At 46.7% G+C, this 15104-nt stretch overlaps 1 protein-coding gene and 1 pseudogene across 1 annotated transcript in view; one reads left to right on the plus strand and one right to left on the minus strand.

Moving 5' to 3' along the window:
* LOC135905551 (cell adhesion molecule Dscam1-like) overlaps positions 1-15104 on the minus strand; it is a 448511-nt gene that overhangs the window by 180123 nt on the left and 253284 nt on the right. The gene's annotated exons all lie outside the window — the stretch shown is intronic.
* LOC135905560 (U2 spliceosomal RNA) lies at positions 9848-10026 on the plus strand (annotated as a pseudogene).

Here is a 15104-nt window from a genome sequence, read left to right on the forward strand (position 1 = left end):
ACTTGCGTAATTAGATTTGAGTGCATGATAGTAGGTGCAGGTGGTCGAAATTAGCACAACACCATCCACTACGACATCTCTCATAGCTGCAGACTTACGTTCGGACGATTAACTCGATGCATCGATCAAATCAATCAAGGACATAGAATTAAGGCACATGAGACAGCACACTGAGTTCCCAAAAGATGTTGGACGTAAGCACTCTGTGTTGCTTTATACATTCTACTACGTCCTTACCGTTGTCCTAGAGCTTAGGCAAATTAGTTGTAGCCTTACCACATGAAAATACGTTTTTCGCATATGTATGCCAATTTGAGCAGCTCATACATCAAGCGCAGCAAAGCTGAATAATCCTGTTTTCACACGCTATCTCGAATGCACTAAGGGTCTGTTTGCTGACTGTTCTTGGTGATTATTCGTCTCCGAAACCTAGGTTATACGGCCGCTTCGGGTCTCCGACGCAGGTTGCTTTGTTGCTCCGCACCGTCCGTTTTCACACCAGCAGCTGTACAAACTCTCAGCGGACACCTAAGGTGGAGACCGTAGAACGTGACGGGGGAAACAAAAGTTACAAATTACTGGTTAAAAATAGAACCGCTCACGAAAGTGTTCGTCCATTCTAGTGACGTATGTGCAAGGTAACTTTTATCATATTCACTGGTAACTGTGTTTTAAAGCTAAATATGTTGGGAGTGCGACACAGTTCGCATTGCCGTCTGTCCAGTAATTGATATTTGATTCTGAGCACACCGCTCGGAGAAGCTTGAAAAACTCTCCTTTTTCGCTGTAAAGAGAGAGAAGAGTTCAACGATACGGCGGAAATGCAGTGAAGTCGGCCTGAGGTACTTCCTCTAGCCAGCTACTTTGTGCTGGGGAGAGTAACGCTCAATACTTAAAGTAACGATCAATACTTGAAGTACAAATAGTGTGGTTTTAATTTTTTCATACTTTCTATTACTTCTAACCACTTTGATCATTTTTATAGCATCAGTGCTTGTATTCCGCAGCTGTGACATGCGTCACCCATAGTTGGCATCGCCGTGCATTTTTGTGCCTGCATAAATGTTAAATGGTGGAGCGAGAGAGAGAGAAAGAGGGGGGGGGGGGGGGAGACAGACAGACAGAAGAATGCCGGGAGGTTACCCTTATACCGCTACCCTGTACTAGGGTAGCGGATATAAGGGTTGTAAAGACGACAAAGAGCGAGAGGAGGAAATGGGGAACAAGAAAGAAAAGAAGAAAGACAGGTAACAGAACAGGCGTTCCAATCTCAAGCGTTCACACAGGCCGGTCGATCTCAACAAGCGCGACGTTCAGCTCTATGCGACGCAAAGTCACGTCGATGTTCCAAATTTCTTTCCTCCGTCAGAGGCTGTTCGTCCAACTGGTGCAACCGGAGCCAGCTTCCATTCTGGACGCCCGATATCCTGGTGAACGCTGCGCTTATAATCATGACTTATTGGTAATAATCTCGCCGCATTTAACCCACGTCCACGTTGTCATAGCACCACAGAACAGTGGTATTTTGTTTTCGTCTACTTGGCTGTCTTTACGAGTTATAGTCTGTCTTTACCAAATTATTCTGAGTATTGAGTGGAACAATATGAACCATTCAATTCGCATGGTCTACGCCATTCCCCAGAGCACGTCCTTCCTTTGCCTCGTTTTCCTATTTTGCCGCTCTCGTCCGCAACCATAATTCTCTCTGCACCATGTCAAGTAAGCCTAACGATCTGGTCTAGATCAAGTAGCCTCGCTATTAGTTTTCAACAGCGTGACCCGACAAGCTTTTCCATTAGAGTTTCCCGAAATGGAGCTTAGCTTACATTAGATTTATTCACGGTGACCTCCTTTTCTCTTCCATCTTTTTTTAGTTCCGTGAACACAGCTCACATGTGGTCTACAGCCACAAAAGAAAGTATACGGCTGTCTAGACATGTTAATAAACAACAATGTGTAAACAAGCACTGCCATTAACCGATCTTTATATATCGCTAACAAACGTCCACTGCTATGTTTACCTGCGAGAAAGCACTACAGGTTACAATGAGATCCAGACGCTGTGTGTAAAATTGTGCACTTCAAGACTTGTGACGCAATCAGAATTACAAAAAATTATGGCGTTCCAAAAGCGATACCTGCACGATAACGTATTTCTGATTGAACTTAGGCTGAAATACATACGGATCAGCATGCGCAGTGCGCTATGCTAAAAAAAATTCGGCATGCTGCACGCATTGTGAGAATCAATGTTATCTGAGGAATTTTCCAGCTATCTGGGTATCCAGCAACCTTCGGAGCTCTCCAAAGCGTTAACAGTTGTGCGAGCATGTCTGTGTAATGCAGGCAGTTGTGTAAGTGCCGACATCAGTAAGGTGACAACGGCGACGACGCTAGTACGACGGCGACAGGCGATGGCCTTATCATAGGTTTATTTTGTGATAGGTTATGTTAATAAATCTATGTTGCAACCCTCCGTTTATGCCATGGGTTGATCCCGCAGGTGGTACAATGGCGCATAGTATCTCAAAGCGCAATCTGCCACCACACGAGGACTAGTGAAAGTGGGCTGATACAGAAGGCGGACGCGTTGTATCACACTTAGTGTCTGACAGTGCTAGATATCAAGCAAATTGGCGGGCTGTCAATTTTATAAGAATTGTTTCTACGCGGCGTGACACACGTTAAGGCCAGGGGTAAAGTGCAGAATCGTTCGCTCGTTCAATTTGCGCGTCTGTGGCCTCACAGAAATTGGATTGTGGGCCCATGTTCTCGCTATTTTAAGAAAATGAAAAGCGCTGATATGTAATTCACGCGCCAAAGGTCACAGACTTGCAGTTGATGCTGACACGAGCGAGGCATGAGTAGCTCTCAGAGAGCCGCTACGGGCTTCCTGTGGAGAAACGTATACCGGAACAAACATGGGCCACAGGATGTGGCACGCATCTGCTGCAGCCAGAGTCCAGAAACGACTCAGCACATTGTAATGGAATGCCGAAGTTAAGCCAAGACCTGTTAAGACGCATTGGGAACGTAGGGAAAATAATGCGGTAGGCGGGAGATGGAAATTCAAGACGATGAGCAATATGAAAACAAGGTAAAAGCAGGAGTCAGCGTTTAGACAAGTGGAGTTGGGTTTTTCAATGCGACATATACTTTCCCCGGTACAGTACACTACGTAAACTGTTCTGAGGAAAGCATATGTATACCTTCCCGAGGAAAGCATATGCCGCTTTGAAGAAGGCAAGTCCACTTGTCGAAACGTTGGCTCCTGCTTTTACCTTGTTCTCGTTTTGCTCACCATTGAGAACGTGCACGTTCCAGAAGCACTGGTACTCAAAGCGGATGGCAACATTAACTGGAGAAAAATCCATAAAAAGTACGCTTGAAGTGTTGGTGAAAAAGAAAGCAGAATGAATTCTAGAGAACCGGAGTCGTTACAAGCATACGCAACTGTACAAGATAGAAACACAGGTTTTAGGAAGAAAGGAAACACCAGGAACGGATATGGCAAAATGTTAAGCTGAGATAGATGTAGTAAAACGTGATTAGTACTAGCAGGCTAGGTTATAATTTGTCGCCGCCCGTTTCGAATGCGATACCAATAAAATCCACGATCGTCGTCGTCGTCATCACGATCATACGTACATATACGTCTGTAACCTAATGGGTAGGGCATTGGGCTTTCATGGTGTGGGACCGTGTTCAAAGCCCACTATCAAATTCGAATCTCAGCCACCGTTTATTACGATATTCCGTCGCTACGTAGAATGGTCAAAAGTTTTGTGGTCCCTAAAAAGACCAATGTGTACCGCAGACGACCGTGACTATTGAAGTTCACAGTGGTGTTCTCGTGCTCTAATTTATTCTTTCTTTTATGCGATGCATATTACGAGAGCTCAACCCAGCTCCTCAGGCGCGGCGGTGTCGCCTTCAATACCACGTGACACCGTGACGTCACGACAGAGGAGAAACGAGGCTCCAACTCGCGCCGTCGCTCGCGGCGTCGCCCCCCGCATCGGACGCGGTGAGCGTCGAGCAACGCAGCGTTCGGCGCGACAACGATTTATTCATGAAGTGCAACGGCGCAGACACCGATACCGACGACACCGGCTTTTCTGCGACACGAGCTCCTTAACGCTGTCGCGTTAAAATAAAGGCTTCGCATCCTGGGCGTAACCTTAGCTAAGCCACAGCCATTTTTTAAGGATGAAATGCTTTTAGCTCCCGTTGTCGGCTACCTTCAAGTGACCTTGAACCAAAAGCCAGAGCCGTACGAGATCATGCGGGCAACCAGACAGAACGTTAAAAAATGCGGTTTTTGACCCCAACACTTTGTACAGGAACGCATTACATACGCTAGTTACTGCGCAAACAAGTTCCAAAGATATTGCTTCTGGAGTCTTCCTAATGGCTGTGCACAATATCACTCAATCTTTAATTTCTAGTACGCTGAAGTTTTACTTGTCATTTGTAATAGCGATGTTCAAAAATATGATACAGGGCACCATACACTTCATTTTCATCTTTTGGCGGTCAGCGATGAAGGCCAGTAGTCCGTGAGTTCCGTGGCGCGTTTTTTACGTCGCCTCGAGAGATGGCGCCACGCTGCGTGGCGCCTCCTTCGGGCGCTTCTGTCCGGCGCGGTAGCTTATGTTGAATTCCAATGGCGGAGTCGGTGCAAGTTTGTTCCAATGGCAGAGTGAGGGCGGGGGTGAGGTGTTCCAATGAGAGAGTCGGAGTGGATTCAGAGCGGCAGTCACTCCGTGGAGCAGAAAAAGATACTCCGCCAAAACCGGCGGAGTGCACCGGAATTCTGCATGACGTATTTCCTTTACCACGTTTGTCTGCTGGGAGGCGCCACTGGTCACGACTCGCGAGGAAGCAGAAGCTGCTGCACGCTTGGCGAGATATCCATTGCGCACTTTTAAAAAGACGGGTGAGCGGCGCTGAAGGGACAAGTGACCGGTGCGGCGGCGCTGGGAGCAAACAGCGGAAGGAAATGACAACACGCAAGGTATCCTGGGTAACTCGGCGTTAGAAGTTCCGCTTCCGCTTTGCTCCGGCGGCGCAGGTTGTGTTCCACTCGCGGATTTGGAGGCGTCGCGCTACACCAGAGTCGAGTGCTCGCTCGCATAGTCTGTCGGCTGCTCCGACTCCACCATTGAAATTCAACATTAGTGGTGATGGTGCTGCGCTGCTAAACACGAGGTCACGGGATCAAATCCCGGCAGTGGCAGCTGCATTTCGGTGTAGGCGAAATGCCAAGAAACCTGCATCCCGTGCATTTGGGGTCCGTTAAAAATCCACTGTTGGTCAAAATTAATCCAGAGTTTCTCGCTACGGCATGCCTCATAATCAAATCGTTGTTTTGGTACGTAATTCGTTCTTGCTCTAGCTGGGAAGTGCGCTCTCTTTCCTGGCGTCTTTCGCTGCCTGTCGTGTGGCCTTCAGCCGTTTTTCTAACTGGGTAGCATCTATATGGACCAGTGCACAGTATGGCGTGGTGCAGTGTGGGGCGGTGTGGTGCGGTGCAGTGTGCCGTTGCGAACATGCACTGCACCCACTTTAAGATTGTGGCTAGTATCATCTCCAACCACCAATCTGCTTGGCCGGTTGCCATTTCATGCTTCCATCTACTTTCGATTGCGGGAGAGCCAGCAACAATTTTTATTTCCAGTTTTTGAGTACTTCCAGTAGTAGTTCCTCACCATTTCCCTCCATCTATTTGTTCCGCGCGGGCTTTAAAAAGGCAGAAAAATTACAGCCCCGATTTCCACGGCACCACGTACTGCGCATTTCTGCCCCCCAATTCCACAATCCAAGCTCCGCAAGCCCCCGCGGCTTTCGGCACGAAATCCGGGACAAGGAGCGAGGACGCGCGCGCCCGCAATTCGTGTCGTTCTCATCGTCTCCTCCCCCCGTTGCAGGCGAGCTGTGGGCGGCAGCGCCGGGACCGGAGCGGCCGGGCGATTCATTCACGACGATTTCTGCTTCCTCGGTTCCGCTCGCTGGCCCGCTCGGTCGCTCTTTCGTCCCATCTCGTCCGATTGCACGGCTCAGTCCCAGCAAGAAAGAGGAGCCGCAGCTCGTCATCGGGATCGCCGGGACCGAGCGCTATGCGACCCGACGGAGCGTGATGCGGGCCTGCGGAAACGGCGGTGATACCGAAAGCAAACAGCGGCCGAGCATGGCGATCTCCGCGCTCTCCACGCGAAGGAGAAGGTCGGCAGCGCCCCATGGCGTAGAAGGGGAAAGGAGCTGATGCGAAAAATAGTGAAAGGAGGAGGAGGAGGATGGGGGCAGCGGGAGGATAACGAAGGTTTCGAGGGAACACTGATCTGCGGGTAGCGAGCGAGAATCTTTCGTGTATTATACGCCCACCACGACTGTTGTCTTTCGTCTGGTTCCCTTTTATTATTAAGATTATTCCAGCTCCCTCTTCTGCTGCTGGTGCTATTGGTCGCCGTTTATTTCTCTGTCGCTTCCGGGAAACGTTCACGCGTGTTTTCTTTTTTTTTTTTCTCTCGCTCTCTTACTTAATTATTTTTGTTTTCGCGAGAGCGACGTGACGAGTTGCCGCGGATCGCGCTATGTAAGAAAGGAAACGAGAAATAAGCCTCGTGCTTTCGCCAACATCGGAAGCGGCGAAACAACGGAGAAGCGCCTCACGCGACTGCCTGCGTACGATGGGCTGCTCCAGCACTGTACACGTCTGGAAGGAACAAATAGGCTTCCTTTACTTTACAAAACACTGTAGAGAGTAAGAGAGAGAGAGAAAATGATGCATAGGGAAGGGTTAAGGGGAATAAAAAGAGAAAGAGAGTCGAAGGGGGAAGTAGAGAGAAAGAGAGACGAGCATACAAAACACTGTATTTGATGCCTCTGTTTGTCACCATGTTCGCATGATGGTGCACAAAATCCGAGACGCCGTCCCCAAAGTTCTGCGCATATAATTAATGAGGCACGAGTTGTTGCGCCCGCACGTTGCGACTTGACCGTGAAACCACTCCGAGCACATACCCGACAGAAAATATCAACGCACGTCACATTTGTTGTTTTTGTTTTGTTATCGTCGTCGTCGTTGTTGCTGTTGTTTTTGTTTTGTTATCGTCGTCGTCGTCGTTGTTGTTGTTGTTTTGTTGTTATCGTCGTCGTCGTCGTCGTCGTCGTCGTCGTCGTTGTTGTTGTTGTCGTCGTTGTCGTCGTCATTGTTGTCGTTGTCGTCGTTGTCGTTGTAGTTAAGGTTGTTGTCGTTGTCGTCGTTGTCATTGTAGTTGTGGTTGTTGTCGTTGTTGTTGTTGTTGTTGTCGTCGTCGTCGTCATTGTTGTTGTTGTTGTTGTTGTTGTTGTAACGGTGGGCTATGTTATAGCTTGCTATCACAAAATCCCAACTTGATAAAAACGGAGCAGCCCAATAGCGGTGCGCAAGAGCCCCATCCCGTTTTTTTTTTTTGTGTGTGTGTAGTTAACGGGCTTTCCTTAGTACGCGGAAAAAAGAACTGCGTGAGACATAGGTGTAGGAAACAACTTATTAGGGGATTTCTGAACGTGCCCTACAGCGTGGCGTATCAGACCTCAGGTCTTAAACAATTAACGTAATTAGTTAAGGTAAGTAGCGTACTTAAATGTAAATAAATAGTTACTTATGTCAAGAATAAAAAAAATGCCGGAGTCAATCTAGGCTACGGCTAATATTAAGCGTGCGGTTTAATTGGCGTCTGAAGTGTCTTTCATTTTAGAGTCTTGGCTCAAGTTAAGTGTAACAACCTGTATAGTATAGACATAGACAAGTTACGTTTTCGTTCATTGCATTGTCGTTACGGTATTGCCGTACCTCTTCTCTTCTTGAGCTCGTCATGAAACATTTTCTTGTTTCTTGTGGTCAATTGCCAAGCACTGGATGACATATTCCCTCTGGAAGTTGACAGGTAATAAAGCTTGCCCTAGTATTCCAGAATTCTCCTTCACTCAACACTCGGTCGTCCTCGATTCGAACTAGTAGATGGCAGTGTCGCCCCTCGACAGAAGTGGTCATTGCTCTTCATTGACGCCCCACGGCAATTTTTCAGAAGCGTAGCGTCTTTTTCGGCCGACGGACGGCGCCGTGCTCAACTAATTCGAGCAAAGGAAGAGTGGCGAGTCGAAGGCTGTTGTAGAACACGCGGGTCACAAGCCTGTTGCTTTGAGAAGCTGCGTAACGCTCAACCTACGTACCAGGAGGCCATCTTGTTTACTGTTTGTGCAGTCGCGAAATATATTTTTCCAGCAAATATAGCACAAAATCTGCTAATGTAGAAAATGGAGTTTAGTTATGCAGCAGTTTAGTGTTCTCATGGCAAAATGAAAGAAGTGATACAAAATCGGCACTGAGGAGCAGATGCAAGGCTGTTGAAATGTGAGCTTCACTATTCCCTCACTCTCTCTCTTGCTTCTTTTTCTCTTTTTTGTGTGTGTTTGTGGTTGGAGGTTAACTAGTTGGGAAGGGCGGAGGCGTTGCCTTTCTCGAAAACGTCTCTTTACCTAAGCGATGATCGTATAGACAGCCACTTTCACTACCAGCAGTGATGGCTGTATAATTGTGTACAGTAGAAGAGAGTTCAATGACATTCCTTCTATTCAGGCAGAACTATTATTAGGAATAAAGCAGTTCTCTGAACATAGCCCAAACAAAATAGCTTTTTTAGGTCTGTGGGGGTCCGTTGCTCACACGGGAAAGGCGACAAACTGACAAATGCCCTCGTGAAGCATGTCAGACTAGGACAGCGCCCGTATTGTAACCACAGAGATGAGCCTGATAACAAGGCGCAATATTTAATCTTAAATCAGTAAAATCGCAAGCGATCCACAGAATGGATCATCTAGCACACTCAGTGACGTCTACTCCTAAACCTTGAGTCGTAGTCCTTCTTATAGCCCTCTTTTCCCAGAGCTTGAGCGGGAATGATGCACATTTTTGTTGCGTAGTGGGCATCATACACGGGATCCATGTTGAAAACACGGCGAGTGCTGAAGAATAGCTTGCAGGAAAAGGAGTGTTGGGCAGGATGCAGTCGCTTATTGGTATTTAGGTTGCGAAACATTATCAGTGCAAATGAAAATTAGATTTATTTTTCAGAATGACATAAGCAGCAACGTAACTGTTACGTACTTCGTATATATTGAGTTACATGACACCTTAAATTGAATTTCACACTTTTGACTCGATGTCTGCTGTGCCCTGTTCTGTTCTATATTCTAGTGAATATTCAGTTTAGTGAACTTTCAGTTAAGTGAACTATTTCCTTGGGTCCCTTGCAGATCACTTAAGTAAGAATTAATTTTTATTGCAATGTTTACAAAGACTGAAAAATTACTACTCATAAATCAGTGAGATATTTGAGAGCAGTGTACTTCACGTCATTTTTATTCGCTTTAAGTTGTGTTATTAGGTGCAGCTTACATAACTGAGATGTTATTTTCCATTGATGGGTTACAGAGCTGCAAGCTTCAAAGTTAGTTTTCTTGAAAATTTCCATATTGCAGAACTTTTTGCAAAAAATATTGGTGGCGTAACTAAAGAAACTATGGACAATGCCCCTTTGTGAAGGTGGATAACCTGCAGCGGAGCTGTTTAGCATACGACGCAGAGGTGACACAGAATTTTGAGCATATGTACGGACTCATTTACCGTGACCTTTATATAGATTCACGTGGACAACGGGACCTCCGCTCCGACGAGCTGGAGTAAACTAGACACGCGTGATGTTTCGATGGAAGCGACACCCCGGGAAAAGCGGAAAAAAATGGAAAGGAGACACGAAAGCGCTTGGAACGCCCACAAAGCGAGGGTGGCGTGAACGTAGACATGGCCGGTGCTGGTCAAAGTGTAATGTCTGTTCTTATCAGCTTAACTGATATGGTTTGTACTAGGACCTAGGATATTAAACTTATTTTTTGAAAATTGGTGGAGTGGTTAAACGCCTGCTTGACCTCCACCACGGGTCGACCTGGCATTGCACTATCTTCGGGATCGGCCGACGGTATTTGGTCTAGGGACATCGATCCGCTGGAAACTAGCCATATACTTTTTCGTTCTTAAACTTGCTTCCGCAGTGACTACATTATGACTTTTTTTTTATTTCTTTCAAATGCAACAAACATAATCAAATTTGGTGCAGTGTTTGTCGAGAAAGAACGATTTTTCTGCTTTCGTAAATTTAGAGAGGATCCCATGAGCTAAAGCTTTCTCTTTAAAAGTGTCCTTTTTAATAAGAGCCGCTGATAAAGCCATTATTACCTCACTGCTCAACACATCGCAGGCGCTGTCGTAGTTTTCGCAGCAATACATGTCACATAAGGGGGATAAGTGGGGGGGGGGGGGGGGGTACAAGGAGGAGTTTGTTTACACTTGCGATTGGGCTTTTTCCCGCGTTCTTCTAGAAACTTGGCCATACCACTTTCACTTTCAATCTTCCCCCTCAAGTTTGTATGCTTTTCTCTTATACCTCGTCGGTCTCGAAAACTTGGCCAAACACCGAGTGTGTATAGAGGGCATTCCGGCCGCACACACGCACAAAAATAAACAAGAAAAAGGCACGCCGCTCTTTGCTGTGTCATCTTTATTCTTTGCTTGTCTAGTTGATCCAGTGGCAAACACTTCGCTTTCAGCATCCTCATCCACTCACGCCATCGTATCGCAGAGTAACGCTTTCGAAATGCGTTCATTTTCACGAAACTGTGAGCCGCTCTTCAACTTTGCTTTTCACTCTTTTCAACGACCCACATTACATCTCGCCATTGGTATCCCTTCTGCAACCGGAATACGCTTCGTAGTAGGAGACGGTCCCAGGGAACGCGTCGTGGATGCAAGCTGTCACTACCACCGGTTCCCCTTCGCGGCATGTTCGTGACGACCGCCTGCGTGCGCGGTTTCAAAGGAATGGAATGGGTGCCGCGTGGACCCGTTCAACGCTTGCATGCGGGCAGAAGCGACGAGAGAGTGGGATGACATCTGAAGGACGAGCGAAGCCGTCTGGTGCCTTTCGGACTTTCTAGGGGAAAAAAAATGTATGCATTGCGACGAGATCAAACGCCGTCCAAGGTGTAAGGACTGACAGAGAGAGAGAGAGAGATTTGATTATTCATTATTTTGGTTTATCGTTTTGCGGTTTGTGATGCAACAAATTTCATTGCGCTGCATTACGGGCGAAACGTGAACAGTCGAAACAAAGACCCTGACGCAAAGGTTCGAAAAAAGTTCGCCGTAAATAGCGAAACCGAGCACTGCAGAATTCAGAGGACTAGCAACGTCGAATGCGCGCGTGTTACGCAGGCATACTTATGCAGGAACAGTGGTCCCTCTGCTAGAAATATTGTAACTTGTTGTTATGCTTATTCTGTAATAAGTTGAAAGGCATCTTTCAAAGTTTGCAGATATTTCCAAAACACCTGCAGACCATTTCGCTCTGTATTTGGCGGCGCGATTACAATGGTTAAAAATGTAACAGTCCCTGCTCCCTGCACGTACTTTTCACTCGTTCGAACGCTCCCGAAACGTCTTCAAACGGGCGTTTATTTTGCAAACAATTGTAGCTCTTTGATGAATGCACCGGCACCGAAGAGGCTCTTCATGGCATTGTGCGCTGACCGTTTCTGAGCGCTCAGACAAAACTAAGACAGTCGTGTGAGACAACTGTGATGCAAGAACACGCGGGCTTCAAAGGGATAACAATTCCAAAAGGTCGTTCTACTAGAAGAATCGACATTTGGCCAAGTTGGTATTGGTTGAAGATCTCGAAGGGGTAGCGCAAGACGGCTATATAAAAATCGGGAAAGCACTACCTTGTTTCTTTCCTGCTTTTTGTCTTAGTCCCCTTGTGCTCCTCTTTCGTGTCGTTCTGCTATCTCACTTAGTCCTGAACTACAACAATGACGTTTTGTTGCACTGCCTCGTTGTGTACGGCATCTTGCTCGCTTCTATTGCGCTCCATTTCTGAATGATGACGACCTGAACTACACACCTCTGGCTCTACCATTTTCTTTTCTTTAGCTTTATCGCGAAAAGAGGCGCTTAGACAGAGTAATTGCCCGCATGTCTGGCAGGGCTATAAGTCCGCCTGCGACCAACATCCTCTCCTCCTCCTTTTCTATGACCCCCAACAGAAGCTTATTCCGGTAATGAAAACCTAGGTCTTGAGTTCTAGTGATTGGTTCGGTTCCTTGTTTTTCACCGCTGATACAAAACGTTTATTAGTTTCATTTTACCTCTAGGTATTGGTAGGAGTTGGGAGTTTGCTCGATGCCTAGTATTGGTTGCTTACTCTACAATAACATTTATTTATTTATTTATTTATTTATTTATTTATTTATTTATTTATTTATTTATTTATTTATTTATTTATTTATTTTATGATTTATTTTGATAATCCATGGCGATCGTTGTTGGCGCAATTGTGCAGCCTGCGTTTTAGAGGTAAAGCTGACAGGATTGTGCGAGTGTTTACCTCTAGCCTAATATTGTGACTTGAGAGAGAGAGAGAGAAAAACTTTATTGGTTCTATCAAGGGGTTTAGTGGTGACCCGTCTTGCGCTTGCTGCCTGGCTTCTCAGCACGGGTGTGCCCCTATTCCAGGGCTCCACTGAGCCTGACCACTTCGCACGCATGCTGCACGATTGCCCTTTGGGCGGTGAGCTCGCTGCTGGTGAGCAGGCCCTCCCATTGCTCCGCACTCGGGTTTTTATGTTTATGGAATGTGTAGTTATGCTTACATTCCCATGTTATGTGGTTGAATAGAATTTAAACGACCATATTATTCATTCTGGGTGCTGCTTAGCTTAAAAGAACTGTTCCAGCTATTTTGCACGCGATGACTGCGCATGTGAAATGAGCCAATTCAACGGCCTTCAGCGCTCTCAGTACCTCGCTTGTAGCTGCTGATTTAAGCACCGCAACTAAGAAAGAATACTGCGGCGTTAGCATCGTTTCAAAATTAAAAGTGAACAGCTTATCACATGCGCAACAGGGACAGCCGGTACAGTAGGCGACACCACACCTAATAAAAAACTAAAATAAGGTTACAATCTGTTCACGTTATAATTCTACACAACAATGAAACTCAAACTCGCACTCGTGTAAGTGAATGAAACATGGTTCATTTCTTTTTCTTTCTCCTTTTTTTCATTGCCTCATTTATTCTTTACATCCTTGCAAAATAAAAAAAAAAACGCAGGCTGCCACCGCGATGCTGATGTGAGGACTGCGGCTTTCGAACAAGGATCTCAAGATATAACAGCAACAATCGCATACAGAAAAGCTTGGGCTGGTGTTGGGAAAGACCACTGTTAGCATTGCACGATGTTGCAACTACACACAGACGTGCCTGCTCTGACTCCCTTTGCGTTTCTTAGGTACCTGCGTGGTGGGAGAGGATAGAAAAAAATGGCTGTGGCTTAGCTAAGGTTAAGCCCAGGATGCGAAGCATACTAGCCTTTATTTTAGTTGTTGAACCACTGTTTAGCCTGGTGAACTGCTGTTGCTTGGCTATATTTGGTTCGGCTAGACGAAGAAACAACTCATGCGTTACTCTGCTTCGCCTTCAAGAGTAGAACGCGACAGCGTTCCCATCGACCTGCCAAGGGGTGTAAGACAATGGGCTACGGCGCAGCGACTACGTGCCCCGCATTGGACGCGGTGAGCGTCGAGCAACGCAGCGTTCGGCGCGGCAACAAAATGTGCGCCTGAGCAAGCGACGCATGCCTGCGCCTTAGAAACAGCTCGTTTCTAAGGCAACACCGCATTCACTAGAGGCGCTTTTGTACCGCTTTGAAGCATCGTACTCGTGGCTCAGTGGTAGCGTCTCCGTCTCACACTCCGGAGACCCTGGTTCGATTCCCACCCAGCCCATCTTGCAAGAGTTGAGCCAAAGCCACCTAGAAACAAGCGCAGCTGCTTATATACCGCCGCGACGGTGCGAGTTGGAGCCCCGTTTCTCCTCTGTCGTGACGTCACGGTGTCACGTGGTATGGCATGGGGTCAAAGGTCATTGAAGGCGACACCGCCGCGCCTGAGGAGCTGGGTTGAGCTCTAGTAATATGCTTCGCATAAAAAAAAAAATTGGAGGACGCTTAAGCTTCGCCTTTAAGAGGGGAACGCGACAGCGTTCAAGGATCCCCGACTGCTTCTCACGGTTCCCGGCACCTGCAGCTTATGAAACCGTAATGTTTACCGGGAAACGCTGGCGGCGAACGCTAGGCACGAAGGCGAGCTTTCTGGTAGAAACGCGGCTTCTTGCGCGGGCCGATCCCGGAGGTTGTCCACAGCAGCTCAAAAAGAAAATACATCATTTTCATATTTCTGCTATTGTTTCGCACTTTTATGTCTGAGAAGAGAGAGAGCAAGGACAGGAAAGGCAAGGAGGTCAACCAGACGAGTGCCGGGTTTGCTAGCCTAAAGTAAAGTGAAAAGTTGGGCGAGTTGGTATACGTTCATAACGGGAACAGCGCGAACAAGACGACGACGAAGTGAAATGACAAAGGATGAGCACTGACTCACTACTATGTTTACTGAAACAAACATCAGGTATTATATGCCTGAAGTGTGTTTCTATAACCACATTATTTCGCTCATCTCCAATGTTTAGCGACAAGTGAGTCGTCACCACAGACTCCGTCATGTTTATTCGGTTTCGGTCTCCTTGATTTGATGAGCGCCTCACATTACTGCACTAGCAGCACTTCGTCCGAGCATTAACTAGTACTGATAAGACCATAGATTAATCGCTCGAGAGCAACTCTAAATATCCAAGCGCACTTGGTTTAATTTTCATAGTAGAGAGTGTTGCACGTCCTTCACTTTGCTTACCTACAGTGACTAACAGGCAACGACGTTTAAGGAAACATTGAAAGTTTTATCAAACCAGTGCTCATAATACAAGTCCTTTGGGACGTGGCTGGAACACCACTGCACCGTGGGGGGAAAGCGCATATATACGTACTTCATACAGAAAATGATGTTTTAAAAAAAACTGCAACACACGCAATCATGAACCGCATTATGACATGTCTTTGCACGCATTCCCGATGGAAGTAGTATGTTCAGATAGAGAAGAGCAAAACAACATCCC

Source organism: Dermacentor albipictus, chromosome 3 (assembly GCF_038994185.2).
Source record: "Dermacentor albipictus isolate Rhodes 1998 colony chromosome 3, USDA_Dalb.pri_finalv2, whole genome shotgun sequence".
Classification (NCBI taxonomy): Eukaryota; Metazoa; Arthropoda; class Arachnida; order Ixodida; family Ixodidae; genus Dermacentor; species Dermacentor albipictus.